General features: G+C 42.0%; 1 long non-coding RNA gene across 1 annotated transcript in view; it reads right to left on the reverse strand.

Annotated features, from left to right (window-relative positions):
- The window catches only part of LOC133653945 (uncharacterized), an 82,371-nt gene extending 69,278 nt beyond the window's left edge, over positions 1-13,093 (reverse strand). The window contains exon 1 of the long non-coding RNA XR_009826791.1: positions 12,829-13,093. This is a non-coding gene — a long non-coding RNA (uncharacterized LOC133653945). The remainder of the gene's footprint in view (positions 1-12,828) is intronic.
- Positions 13,094-13,593: the final 500 nt, after the last annotated feature.

A 13,593-nucleotide genomic window follows, 5' to 3' on the forward strand; every position in this document is an offset into this window, starting at 1 on the left:
ATGTCGGTGTTGAGAGGACCGATAATCAGCATTTCCGTTTTCTTAGCGTTGAGTTGCAAAAAGTTAGCGAACATCCATTGTTTAATTTCATTAAGACACGCCTCCAGCTGACTACAATCCGGCGTGTTGGTCAGCTTTAGGGGCATGTAGAGTTGGGTGTCATCAGCATAACAGTGAAAGCTAACACCGTATTTGCGTATGATGCCACCTAGCGGCAGCATGTAAATACTAAAGAGTGCAGGGCCAAGAACCGAACCCTGGGGAACTCCGCACGTTACCTTAACATAGTCCGATGTCACATTGTTATGGGAGACACACTGCATCCTGTCAGTAAGATAAGAGTTAAACCAAGACAAGGCTAAGTCTGACATCCCAATACGTGTTTTGATACGCTCTAATAAAATATTATGATCAACAGTATCGAAAGCGGCGCTAAGATCAAGAAGCAGCAACATAGATGACGCATCAGAATCCATCGTTAGCAATAGATCATTAGTCATTTTTGCGAGGGCTGTCTCCATAGAGTGATTTGCCCTGAAACCGGATTGAAAAGGTTCACAGAGATTGTTAGACGCTAAGTGTTCATTTAGCTGCTGTGCAACAACTTTTTCGAGGATTTTCGAGATAAACGGAAGGTGGGACTGGCCGGTAGTTTACCAAGAGATCAGGATCGAGGTTAGGTCTTTTGAGTAGAGGATGAATAACCGCTTTTTTGAATGCTAGTCGAACAGTGCCAGAGGAAAATGATAACTTTATAATATTTAACACTGATGGACCTAATAATACAAAAAGCTCCTTGATAAGTTTCCCAGGAATTGGGTCAAGTAAACATGTTGTTTGTTTTGTCCCATTTACACATTTTAACAAAATAAAGAAATAAAATATCTGAACTCACATTTCATCGCCGGGACAGCTGAGCTAGTTTCCGGGGTTGGTCGAAATGGTCTCACAAGATGTAGTTTCTCTTTAAATATCCTTCTTGAAAATGGCCATGCAAATATATGTGTTGTCTTGTCTAATCATAAAAGATGCAGACGAGGCATGTTGGCTGACTTCTTAAAGTTTACTCCACAGTGTGCTCATCAATAGCATCCAGCTGCCGGCATGGCTACATTCAACCTAAACGGGGCTACTGTGCATGCTCTTCACTACTGTGGCATGCTGGGTAATGGAGTTCGTATGTAACCTAGCTCATAACATCACAATATATATCTGCCTTTAGCCAGCTAGAAGGCCTGGTTGCAGTGAGATCTTTTGTAACTTGATGTGATCGGAAAGTGGAAAGAAAAATGCATTAAGCACGTCCGAGGCGTTCCAGTACCTCTCGGACAAAAGTGTGCGGAACTCAGTGGTATAATCATTAACCTGGCGCTGGCCCTGACGTAATTTGAGGAGGGGCAAGCCGCTTCCCTACTAAGTGGATGGTGTTGAAACACCTGCTCTAGGGCCTTGGCAAACGCTGCATAATATGGGGCACTGCTTCTCCATCTAGTGTTGCAAGTCTGTTTATTATAAGCAACTTTCGGCTTGTTTTCATAGAGCTGTTTGCTTGTTTCTGTGAGATCTGGCAATACTGTCTGTCATGTAACAGTTGGAACAAAGAAAATCATTGTTCATGTTGCTCACAAAGCTCTTTGAGTGATGCACTGTCAACATTTGCATTTCACAATATGGGACGTTTGCTAGGGAAATGGGTAAAATTAAGGGATTTTAATTTTCATTAAAAATGGCTGTTAAATCAATAAATGAGTCAATGGATTTGTACCCATGTCCCTTGCCCACAAGACACTGTCTTTAACTATTATGCCACCAACTCTGACAGTTGATTAGCAGAGATTACTTTTCCATTTTCTTGTCCAGCTAACACTCTCGCAGTACTTTCATTGAAATACGTAAAAATAAATTTGCCATGCTGCATGCAATATTTATTATCTAAAAGTTTGATTTTCTTTTTAATAATATTACCTTTTGGGGGGTCAAGAACATATTAAATTGATTTTAATTAATTTCAATGGGCGGGGCTAATTTACGTGTGTTTTGAGTTACAAGCTCGGTTGAGGCACTGCTTTATTTCCTCTCTACCGGGCGGTATAGCTCGGTTGGTAGAGCGGCCGTGCCAGCAACTTGAGGGTTGCAGGTTCGATCCCCGCTTCCGCCATCCTAGTCACTGCCGTCGTGTCCTTGGGCAAGACACTTTACCCACCTGCTCCCAGTGCCACCCACACTGGTTTAAATGTAACTTAGATATTGGGTTTCACAATGTAAAGCGCTTTGAGTCACTTGAGAAAAAGCGCTATATAAATGTAATTCACTTCACTTCACTTCACTTCTCTGATTTAGTACGCAGGCGAGCTAAAGAATATCTGATAGCCCTCAGTGGTCAACACTTAGCTGAGACTGAGGGCGTGGTTGGCTATTTGGCTTGTCTGCATGTTGCCAACATAATGTTTGTCGAATGGTTTTTACATTGTGACTTTTTATACTGTAAACTCTACAGCTTGTGGAATGTATTTAATGTGAGTGCTACATATTTTGGCGCTGTCACGTGGGGGGGGTCGCAGCGTGCTGCGGGGTTGTTCTTCCAATGCAAAAACGGCTCCGGACGACAGCGTGAAGGTGAGCTTGGATTTATTAAACATAAATCACTCAAACTATCACAAATGCAAACAATAAACAAAAAGGCAAGCGTGCCTAATAAACAAAAGAAGCTGCTAGTTAGCAGAAGCTAGGACATGGACTATGAAAACTTACTTGGTCAACAAGGGACATGAACCGGTGTGACAAAGACAATGAACGCAGAACGAGTGAACAGAAAGAAAGACTTAAATAACACAGACATGATTAACAACAGGTGCGTGACTCAAAACGTGAAACAGGTGCGTGACATGACAGGTGAAAACTAATAGGTGACCATGGAAACCAAACCAAACAAGGAAGTGACACCAGGAACTAAAAAAAGAGTCCAAAAAACAAACAGCACATGGCCAAACAAAAACATGATCAACAGACATGACAGGCGCTGATGAGGAATTGTAAAGGAAGGAGTCTTGGCTGAGCCGATAGAAGACTGTTCTTTAATGAGAGTGTCACAACAGTGTGAACAAGAACAGACTAACATGAACAGAACGCCAACCGTCAAAGATGAGAGAGCTGCGAGAAGAATGCTCAGAGGTAAAATGAATAAACTAAATCAGCTACCTCATTCCCAGTGAGGCATGCTGGGAACAAGGAATTAGAGGTCAATGTTGAAGTGGCTCCCCCCAGAGCCACTACAATAATATTCTCCCTAATTGGGCATTAGATACAGAAAAATCCTCCTCTGAGGCGCTGTAGTTCTCTGAGTGGCATCATGGGTCGGGGTGGCATAAGTGAGCTAGCAGGTGCATGTCACCACTGTCTCTTTTCAGAGAAAACCAGTGGATTTTTTTTAAAATTTAGTAACAAGTCAAATGCAAAAACAATTTTTAAAGGAGTCATATTATGATTCTATTATAAATGTATGCACTTCCTTGTGGTCTATATTTAAGGAAATGTATTTCTGTGTTGGCCCTGCAATGAGGCGGCAACTTGGATTGGTGGATGGATGGATGGATGGATACTCGCAATTAAAATGAGTCACTATGTTATGTACAGGAGGAGTAGACGGAACAGACAAAAAGGGCTTGGGATTTAGCTCTATTATTTATTATATATGTATATATATATATATATATATATATATATATATATATATATATATATATATTAATAACCAGTGTTGCCACAGTTACCTTGAAAAACTAATCTGATTAATGACTACTGATTACTCCTTTAGAAAGTAACTTAGTTACTTAACTGATTAGTTGATTTTAAGAGTAACTAAGTTAGATTACAAGTTACTTTATTAGTTACATTCAGCGGGTTTGCCAATAATCACTTTATTTAACATCAACAACTGCACATAAGATAAACATTTGTTTTATATTAAAAAATAAATAACGGCAGTCTTTCTTCACTGCACTTAACATAAATACTTGTTTTAAGTATAAAACAAATAATTAATTAATGTATTTCTTTACTGCACATAAATACTTGTTTTATCTAAAAAAAAAAAAAAAAAAAAATTTTTTTTTTAAAAAGTCAGTTTTTCTTTACTGAATCCATCCATCCATTTTCTACCGCTTGTCCCTTTCGGGGTCGCGGGGGGTGCTGGAGCCTATCTCAGCTGCATTCGGGCGGAAGGCGGGGTACACCCTGGACAAGTCGCCACCTCATGGCAGGGCCAACACAGATAGACAGACAACATTCACACTCACATTCACACACTAGGGCCAATTTAGTGGTGCCAATCAACCTATACCAGTTGACATAAATTCTTTGTTTTTTATCAAATAAAATTAAATAAAGTCTTTTTTACCTGGCTGTTAATATTGCAATGGCAAAACGAAAAAAATACAAATGTAACTATTACATTATTTTTAACTTTTCTTATGAACATTGAACCTGTTGTTTACAACATCAGAGTAGCTAGGCGTGGTTTTACAAAACAAAACAGTGTATAACACCACATGTTAGCTCTAATTGTTCTAATGTTATCAATCAATCAATCAATGTTTATTTATATAGCCCTAAATCACAAAAGTCTCAAAGGGCTGCACAAGCCACAACGACATCCTCGGCACAGAGCCCACACAAGGGACGTCGATGTGAATGACTATGAGAAACCTTGGAGGGGACCGCATGTGTGGGTAACCCCCCCTCTAAGTACAGTCCCTAGCGGATCCACATAACAGTGAGAGTCCAGTCCATAGTGGGGCCAGCAGGAGACCATCTCGAGCGGAGACAGGTCAGTAGCGCAGAGACGTCCCCAACCGATGCACAGGCGAGCGGTCCACCCCGGGTCCCAACTCTGGACAGCCAGCATCTCATCCGTGGTCACCGGAACCGGAATAACCCGGCGAGGAGGCAAAGGAGAAAAGAAAACGGCAGATCAACTGGTCTAAAAAAATTTAAAAAATTAAAAATCAAGTTATAATCAAGTTATGAGTCGAACAGTGGGGTGGGGTGAGTAAACCAATGGTTGTACCTCATTAACAAAAGCCTCTCAAACCTCTTGTCAGAAAGTCTATTACTCATTCAGTGCGACTTTCAGGTTGCTCTCCATCTGTGCATACTCCATCTTTAGGTAAGACGAAAAGGATGTTCTGTGAGGCAAGTCCGCGTTGATCGTAGCGGGGATCTTGTTTATTATGGCACGAAACCAGAGCAAAGGCAGCATTTCCTCGACAACATACTGCCCGACCAACTTCTATAACCCCCCCCCGACTTAACGCTTTTGCACGAAAGTCCAGCTTCTGTTGTTTGGGTGGTGGGGGGCCTGCTGTATCAGTCACAGCTCTCTCCTTTGCAACACCTGGTGGGATTTTCACTGTTAGTTTGATTGCACCGTGCCGTGACTCCAAATGTTTTTTCAAATTTGAAGTTGTGTTTTTGAAGGTGGATAATATTTTGTCTCCAGGACAGAGTGTACAGCGAACCTTTATATTGCTGTCTTTAACGGACGGAAACTTGAAATATTGACTGTATTTCCAACTTGAAAATGCGCTTCTCTCTCCACCCTCCATTGTTGTTTACTTTGGTGTCACACACGTGTGTTATCCTCATGCTGAAAACATTACTTGTCACTTACGTGACGTCACTTTCCAAGACCGCAAGAAGAAACATAATATCTTTTTCCAAGAAAAAATTACAAAAAAAAATAGTAACACACAGTGACTCGGATTCAATAAACTTTAATCTAAATACTGGTTTGGAAATAGTAACGCATTAGATGCATTAGATTTGTCGTTAATGAAAAAAGACGTCATATTAGAGTAAGGCGTTACTAAGTAACGCGCTTGTGGTATCAGTGTTAATAACATATATATAAACAACCAATAATATAGTAAACTAGGGTATGGAGTGTGACTGAGCCAAAAGGGTGTATATGTGTGTGACTATGTGTAGGAATTAACTGCTGTGTTGAGCGAGAGGCAAGTCCAAAAGGGGCAGGGCAGGCTCATAGAACCGTGAGACAAGCAGGAAGTATTTGGGGGTATACGGAGGCGTTGAAGGTCCATGTCCAAGCGGGAGGTCGAGATCCAAGTGGCAGCCAGAGAACCCGAGGGGAAAAACACAGGGGAGACGAGACGCACACCTCGTCACGTGGAACGAAGGCAGACTGAAGAACGACAAGGAAGACACGACGGTGGAGAACAAACAAAGAGAGAGCACGATTGCATAGAGCTCGATGATTGCTTACGGTACTCGAACAGAGGATTACGTTCTGGCCCAGAACGCAGGTCTGCACAGGCTTAAGATGCCCAGAAAGATCATCAACGACAGGTGTGCTGAGTGCTGATTGATTGCAGGTGCTTGCTGCCGCCTGAGTGACGCGTGCAGGAGATGAGCGGCGGTGGGCGTGTCCCGAGTTGCACTCCACAGGACTCATTGATGAATGCGCAGCGGCTTGTGCTTGCGCCGTGACACACTAAGTATTATAAAACAGCGATAAAAACACAGCAGTATTGGTATCAGTTTGGTATTGCCTATACTATCCTGAATTTTACCCGGTACTGGACCGGAAAGAAAATCAGTGGCATCGCACATGACTAATAATTTGCTCATTACATGAAGTTGAAGAAAACCTTTTTTGAATTGCCAATACCAAATGCAACGCTACAAGTAGGACATTAGTGTCATGATCTGGCAGCTCTTCTTCTGCATGTCTGTTTTTTGTTGTAGTGCCTCCAGCTGTCCAAGCCATCCACTTAGTGCCAGTAGAATTCTGATGGTTCACCCTTCCAGTCATGTTCATCTCCTCTGCTTCACTCAGGCTTCTCGTTTTCTGTGGCTCTACACCGGCGCTGCCGTGTAGTGTTAACTGTTTCCTCTGAACACCTTGTATGTGCATTATCTGTTTTTTCACACCTTTTGTGTGCATCCTTAGTTATTTTTCCTCACTCCTTTTGAGTGCTCTTTTTGTTATTATTCTTATTATTTCTTCTCTGCGTTGGGATCCTACTCCAGCAAAGCCGACCGATCGTGACAAATAAAAGTTAAACCGACAAATATATGTACTAATCACTAACAAAACATGTGTTATGACCCTGGAAATAAATGTGGTATGATAGATTTAGTGTGCAGAAAAGTTTGTAAGAGCACCACATTCCAACTCTCAACAGAAACATTTGCACTAATGCTAAAGCTAACATTAGGATGGGTGATCCGGGGTTGCAGTGGCAAAACATATTACGTAATGTTGCTTTAAAGTGGTTGAATCCAAAAGAAAACATGGCCAATTGATTAAAACAGACTCAAACATCAAGCAGCGTGAAAAATGAACTCTTCCTCTCAGTCTAGCCCCATTTTATAGTGATGAAAACAAACATAGCAAATGGGCCCAGTTATTTCCGAAAGGCATAATGGCGGTGTAGTCATGCAGTAGTGGAATAGAAAACTTTGTCAATGCCAGTGTTATTATTAGGGATTTCCGTTCCCCAATAGAGGTCGCACAGCAAGTGTTTGGGTACATAGAAAAGGGCACATATACACTCAAATACTTTGAGAGAGAAAAAAAAAGAGACCACAGGATATTTTTCTATTTTATTTTCCATCAGTGTTGGCTGTCTTTTTGCCAAATGACTGACATCTGGATTAGTTAGAACTTGATAATAATGTAAGAAAAAAATCAATTAATGAAATAAGGTGTCTAAATAGAGGTTGTACATTAAGGCTTGGTGCTTGATAAGTCTATATGCTACAGATGGAAAAATGGGAAGATACAAAGGTAATGTCTCACTAAATCCGACAGACCCTGCAAAAATCTTGTAAAAGAATCCTGTAATATGGAATATATAGTGGTTCGCCTTCTTTTAGGTGATTCAGGGCGGGAGCTCCCTTCTTTCTGTTGATTGTTTGTGCTACTAAACTATTTTAACATGCAACCAAAAAATAGTCTCTGCAAGTGTTTCTTCAAATATCAAACACAGGCCGAAAGATTGGGGGAAAGTGATATTGACAAAGACCAAAGTCCAGACCATGGAATAAAGCAGCGAGAAATATGAGCTGATAATTTGGTCCGGTACTTTGGTGAACTCATTTCCTACCCTAACAATATCAAGGCCAAGAAATGGTTAGCAAACATATGTTTCAGATTAATACTCTTTATAATTTAAATCTCATTAGAAAAATACCCAACTATTGTCAATCGACACAAGTTTGTTGTTTTTGAAACATGAATGCTGCTACCCGTCGACTAGAACTGTTAGTGGTACATGTTGCACAATCTGAAGTTTAAATCAATGGTAGAGAGTTCAAGGAAGACTATGAGAGCTTTCTTAGCACTACTGCCTGCAGCTCCACATTATGAGTGGGACTGTCTGCTTTACTGTTGGCACTAGGGCTGTCTACGACTAAGGACTTTTAAGGTCAAATGTGGTTCTTTCCATTCTGAAAAGGTTTTTGCTCATAGTCAACGTCTTTTTAAGAGCACAGCTATTATGGATCCCTACAAATAAATAGACATAACACAGTAGAGATCTCAGTGGCCTAGTGGTTAGTGTGTCCGCCCTGAGATCTGTAGGTCGTGAGTTCAAACCCCGGCCAAGTCATACCAAAGACTATAACGCTGCTGCCCACTGCTCCCCTCACCTCCCAGGGGGTGATCAAGGGTGATGGGTCAAATGCAGAGAATAATTTCATCACACCTGGTGTGTGTGTGACAATCATTGGCACTTTAACTTTAACGTAATTTGTTAAAGATCATCAGATCGGTCCCTCTGGGGTCAGCTTCGGCTTTGTTGTTGCGGCAAAAAAACGGTAAAACTTGACTATCTAGAATAGGTAAAATAAGTAACAATCTTTACTGTTGCCATAGGGGAGCAGTGAAAGAACTGATGGAAGCTACACCGCTGATGTGGCATCGCATCCCAGCGGCGCTGTGTCCAATTTGGCCCGAATCGTGCGGAGGAATGGTAGGCTACTTCTTCAACAAGTGGCGGCGTATCACGATGGTCCTATGTACATGGTGTACAAGGTGTTCACGGGGGGGGGGGGGGGGTGTCTTAGGTACTCCACTCACATGGCGAGAGGACAGAGGTTCAATGTTTATTGATTCGACTGTGAGGTTGATAGTCGAATCACACTCTTTCGAATCTAATCTTTGAAAAGTTTACTTACTATTTTAAGGGGGTGTGTGACGATTTAATATTGGTATCAAATATCTGTCTGATTTCAACAAAACATTTTTAAACAATTAGCTTCCAATATAAGCAGTCCATTCCAGGCTCCGCTCCAACAATTCTATCTAGCAGCAACCACAGGCAAGATGCAGTGCCCACATGATCACAACAACATATGTGTGCTAGTAACTAGGAGTAGAAGCAATGTTGTGCAGTTTGACTTTATTTTTTTTCTGAAAAAGACGCATAGCAGAGAGCTAAACATTTTGGTAGGGTGTTAAAAATGGAGTACATGCATTTGTGTCAGAATTACCTGTATGGACGCTACTGTACGTACCGATTTCCCACACTGTACACTTTCAAGTGAGGAACAGGAAGTAGTATTTCTAGCAGTATGTTTCTCAACCAGAAAACACAAAAACTGGTTTGATGAATCAGACACTGAAATCCGGTAGTTACTCGAGAAGAAACGCAACTGCCATCAACGCCTTCTGTCAAACCATGACAACAACAGATTGAGGACTACGTACAGAACTGCTTGCAACACTTTGCAGAACAGACTACACACAGTGAAGAATGACTGGTGGACAGATCTTGCCTAGAAAACACAGATGTATGCTGACCTTGGTGACACACGCTCCTTCTATGAGGCTTTCAAGGCTGTGTACAGACCCTCTCACCAGATCCAGACCCCCTTCATTCTTCAGACGGCGCAACCCTTCTGACGGACAAGAGTGCCATAATGCACCACTGGTCCGAGCACTTTAGCGGCCTCTTCAGCGACGAGCGGTAAGTGCAAGAGTCTTTCTTTGCTTAAGATCTCCCAAGCAGAAGTGAAGACAGAGCTTGACAATCTGCCGACGATAAAGGAGGTGAAGAAGACGGTCCAACAGATGAATCCGGGAAAGTGCCCAGGAATCGACGGCATACCACCAGAGGTTTACCGGCACAGCAGCGAAAAGGTTACAGTCTGTCTCCATTACCTCTTCACCAAGTGCTGGGAGCAAGGCTCAGTGCCTCAGGATTTCCGAGATGCCATCATAGTCTGTCTCTACAAGAACAAAGGAGAAAAATCAGACTGCTCTAACTACCGTGGCATCACCCTCCTCTCTATAGCAGGCAAGATCTAAACAGGCTGATTCCCACCATCGCCGAGGAGAACGCACCAGAGTCAGTGTGGCTTCCGGGCCAACAGGGGGACAACAGACATGATTTTTGTTCTTCATCAGATCCAGGAGAAGAGCCGAGAGCAAAACATGGGCCTATTCGCATTTTTTATCGATCTGAACAAGGCCTTTGATACAGTGAGCAGGGAGGGTCTATGGAAGATACTTGAGCGTCTGGGCTGCCCTCCAAAGTTCCTCACCGTTCTCCGTCAGCTGCATGAAGGTCAGGTGGGCCAGGTCAAGCACAATGGCGCCTTTTCGGACAGCTTCCCCATTGCGAACGGTGTAAAGCAGGGATGTGTCCTCGCGCCAACTCTCTTCTCCATCTTCTTCAGCATGATGCTGAGGAAGGGGAGGGAAGACCTGGCGGACGGCATCTTCATCCGCTTCAGAACGGACGGCAGCGTCTTCAATCTGCGCCGTCTGCTTGCCCGCACCAAGACCATGGAGAAGATGAGCATCGAGCTGCTGTTTGCAGACAACTGTGCCCTTCGCGCCCACACCCAGGATGCCCTGCAATACATTGTCGACCGTTTTGCCAAGGCTGCCATGGCCTTTGGTATAACCATCGGCCTGAGGAAGACAGAGGTGATATACCAGCCGCCCCCTAGAGGAGCCTACAGCCGACACCATATCAACATTGAGGGGAGCAGCCTGAACACGGTGAAGCACTTCACATACCTAGCCAGCGTCATCTCCAACAATGCAACCGTCAGCAAAGACCTTGACAACAAATTCGCCCGGGCCAGCAGTACATTTGGACGCCTGCACAAGAGAGTTTAGCAGAACCACTCATTCCGCCTTTCAAAAAGATCCAGGTTTACCGGGCAGTAGTGATCTCTACCCTATTGCACGGCTGCAAGACCTGGGTGCTATACCACAAGCAGACCAGGCTGCTGGAGTGATTCCATCAAAGCCACCTGCGTTACATCATGTTTTTGAACACTAATTGCTGGTTGAATATGTAGACAGACATAGTGCATAAGATGACAACAGTGTGCCATCATTATTTAGTAAAGATAAGAACATCACAAAGAGCTGGAAATATTAATGCTGCACTGTAATAAGGTAATTGTCATTGTTATGGACTATCCTGGTTTACAGTTTTAAGGAAAGTACAACAGTGAAACAGGAACTCACAGCTTATTGTACAAACAAAATAGGTTTTATATATATATATATATATATATATATATATATATATATATATATATATATATATATATATATATATATATATATATATATACATTGTACCAAATGATATTGTCATGATCCGTTGCCTGGGTCATGTCATGTTTAATTTGGTATATACTTAGTTGTTGTCTATTTCTGTTTAAGCATCCTTGTTAGTTTTCTTAGTTGCCATGGGTGATGATTTTCTTCACATGCCTCTGATTAGTGGTCAGGATGCTCACCTGCTCCTGGTCACTACTCAGAGAGCTATATATTCCTGCCTCGCGCCATACTCTGCCTGGCAGTCTTGTTCGCTTCACGCAACGTTTACGTTTTATATTTATTTTCATGTCTCTGTACGTTTTTAGTCCTAAAATTGACTTGTTAAAACTTGCAGGGGCACTGACTAAAAAACTAAGAAATAAAAGTGTGTATGATTTGTGCTGATGTTGTATCACATTAATATTGGTATCGGCCAATATGTAAGGCTAAAATATCGGTATCGTATTGTAAGTGTTGTATGAGGACACCCCTAATTCTAAGAGACCTCCAAGTGGCCAAATTCTGTAAAACTAGACAAAATTCTAACCTGACTCTCGCCAGATCCTTGTAGTTTGCTGAGCTCCACACATTGATCTGGGAGTTCTCAATAGGAGATGTATTTCAGAAGGCGGGGCCTTGTAAAAAAAAAAAAAATGGTATGTGATTGGATAAACTACTTGTCCATTATCTTGAATGACGTGCTACTTCAACCACTCACATCAAAATCAACCCGTGACGCTGATGAGAGGGGCGCTGGGAAATCCAATCCCGGTCGGAAGAAGAGCCAAAACATCCTTGCCACCAATAAATGCCTTCAAAACTGTTCTCTGTTCATCTTTTAAATAATTAATAATTGATCGATGTCGCAAAACAGTTGCAATAGCAGAATCAATGTCAGCACACGACTCCTTACTCTGTGCTGCCATTGTTGTTTGAATCCAACAGTCGCTTTGGCGCTATGTCACATCTATGTAATCAAACTGCAGGTTCCATAAAATGCAATGTTTTACTCTTCAACATAATGAAAATTTGACAAATAACAGCTCAGCATTTAAAGCAATACAAATGAGTATCTCAATCCTAATTAGGAAGGTATTTATAAAGCTCAAACTAAAACAAGTAACTCCATCTCACCATATTTAAAATGTCATATAACAAAGCATATGGAATGGGATTCTAATATCTTTGGAATGTGTCTGTTATTGTTGCTGTTATATATTATAAGTATGTGTGTGTGCGTGTACCTGGTCAAGGCTGCTCAATGGTAGCTCCCTGGTGCTCTGGTACTCCTGCACTGAGGGGCCTCCCTCTACTGCCATTTTGGTATCCAACTCACATCAAAGCTGATGGAAGTTTGGCCTGTGGCCCAGCAGAATGACAGCCTGGCTACTACTCGAGTGCCTGGCTCGAGGCCTACAGGCCTGGGGCTGGAGGTTGACTGATGAATGTTCTGGCACTAGTATAGCTGTGTGTGCGTGCATGCGTGTTTCAGAAGAGCTTCTCTGCTTGACACTGTGGCCAATGATAACCTTTTCTCATGTTTGATGACAATAAAGCAGTCTATTCTAGTTGTCTAACTTTGATATCACGTAACGGACCTTAAACCACTATATGGGCATGCACACACACTTTGATATCGCACAATAGAACATGTGTTTGGCCGTAACATTTCATCTTTAAAGATATGGAAAACGTTATTCATCCCTGACACACACAGTAACAATAATGTGCTTGAATGCAAGACCATAAATACCACCACTTGAAATCATGTAGCTTGGCTTGAGTTCGGAGCATATAGAAACATCTCCAGTTATTGAATGTAAAGTAAATACATACTTTATTTTCTCAAAGATTGTCTGTCTGTTTTCATTTCAAATTCATTTTCCAATTTGATTTTATAGCCAACATCATACATTAAGGTAAAGGCAGTAAGGCAATGGAATGATGACTGACTTTAGAAAGTAGCAGATTAATACATGTGACAGTGTATTATCTACAAATGCATTTGT

The sequence above is a fragment of the Entelurus aequoreus genome, linkage group LG07, assembly GCF_033978785.1.
Source record: "Entelurus aequoreus isolate RoL-2023_Sb linkage group LG07, RoL_Eaeq_v1.1, whole genome shotgun sequence".
Lineage (NCBI taxonomy): Eukaryota > Metazoa > Chordata > Actinopteri > Syngnathiformes > Syngnathidae > Entelurus > Entelurus aequoreus.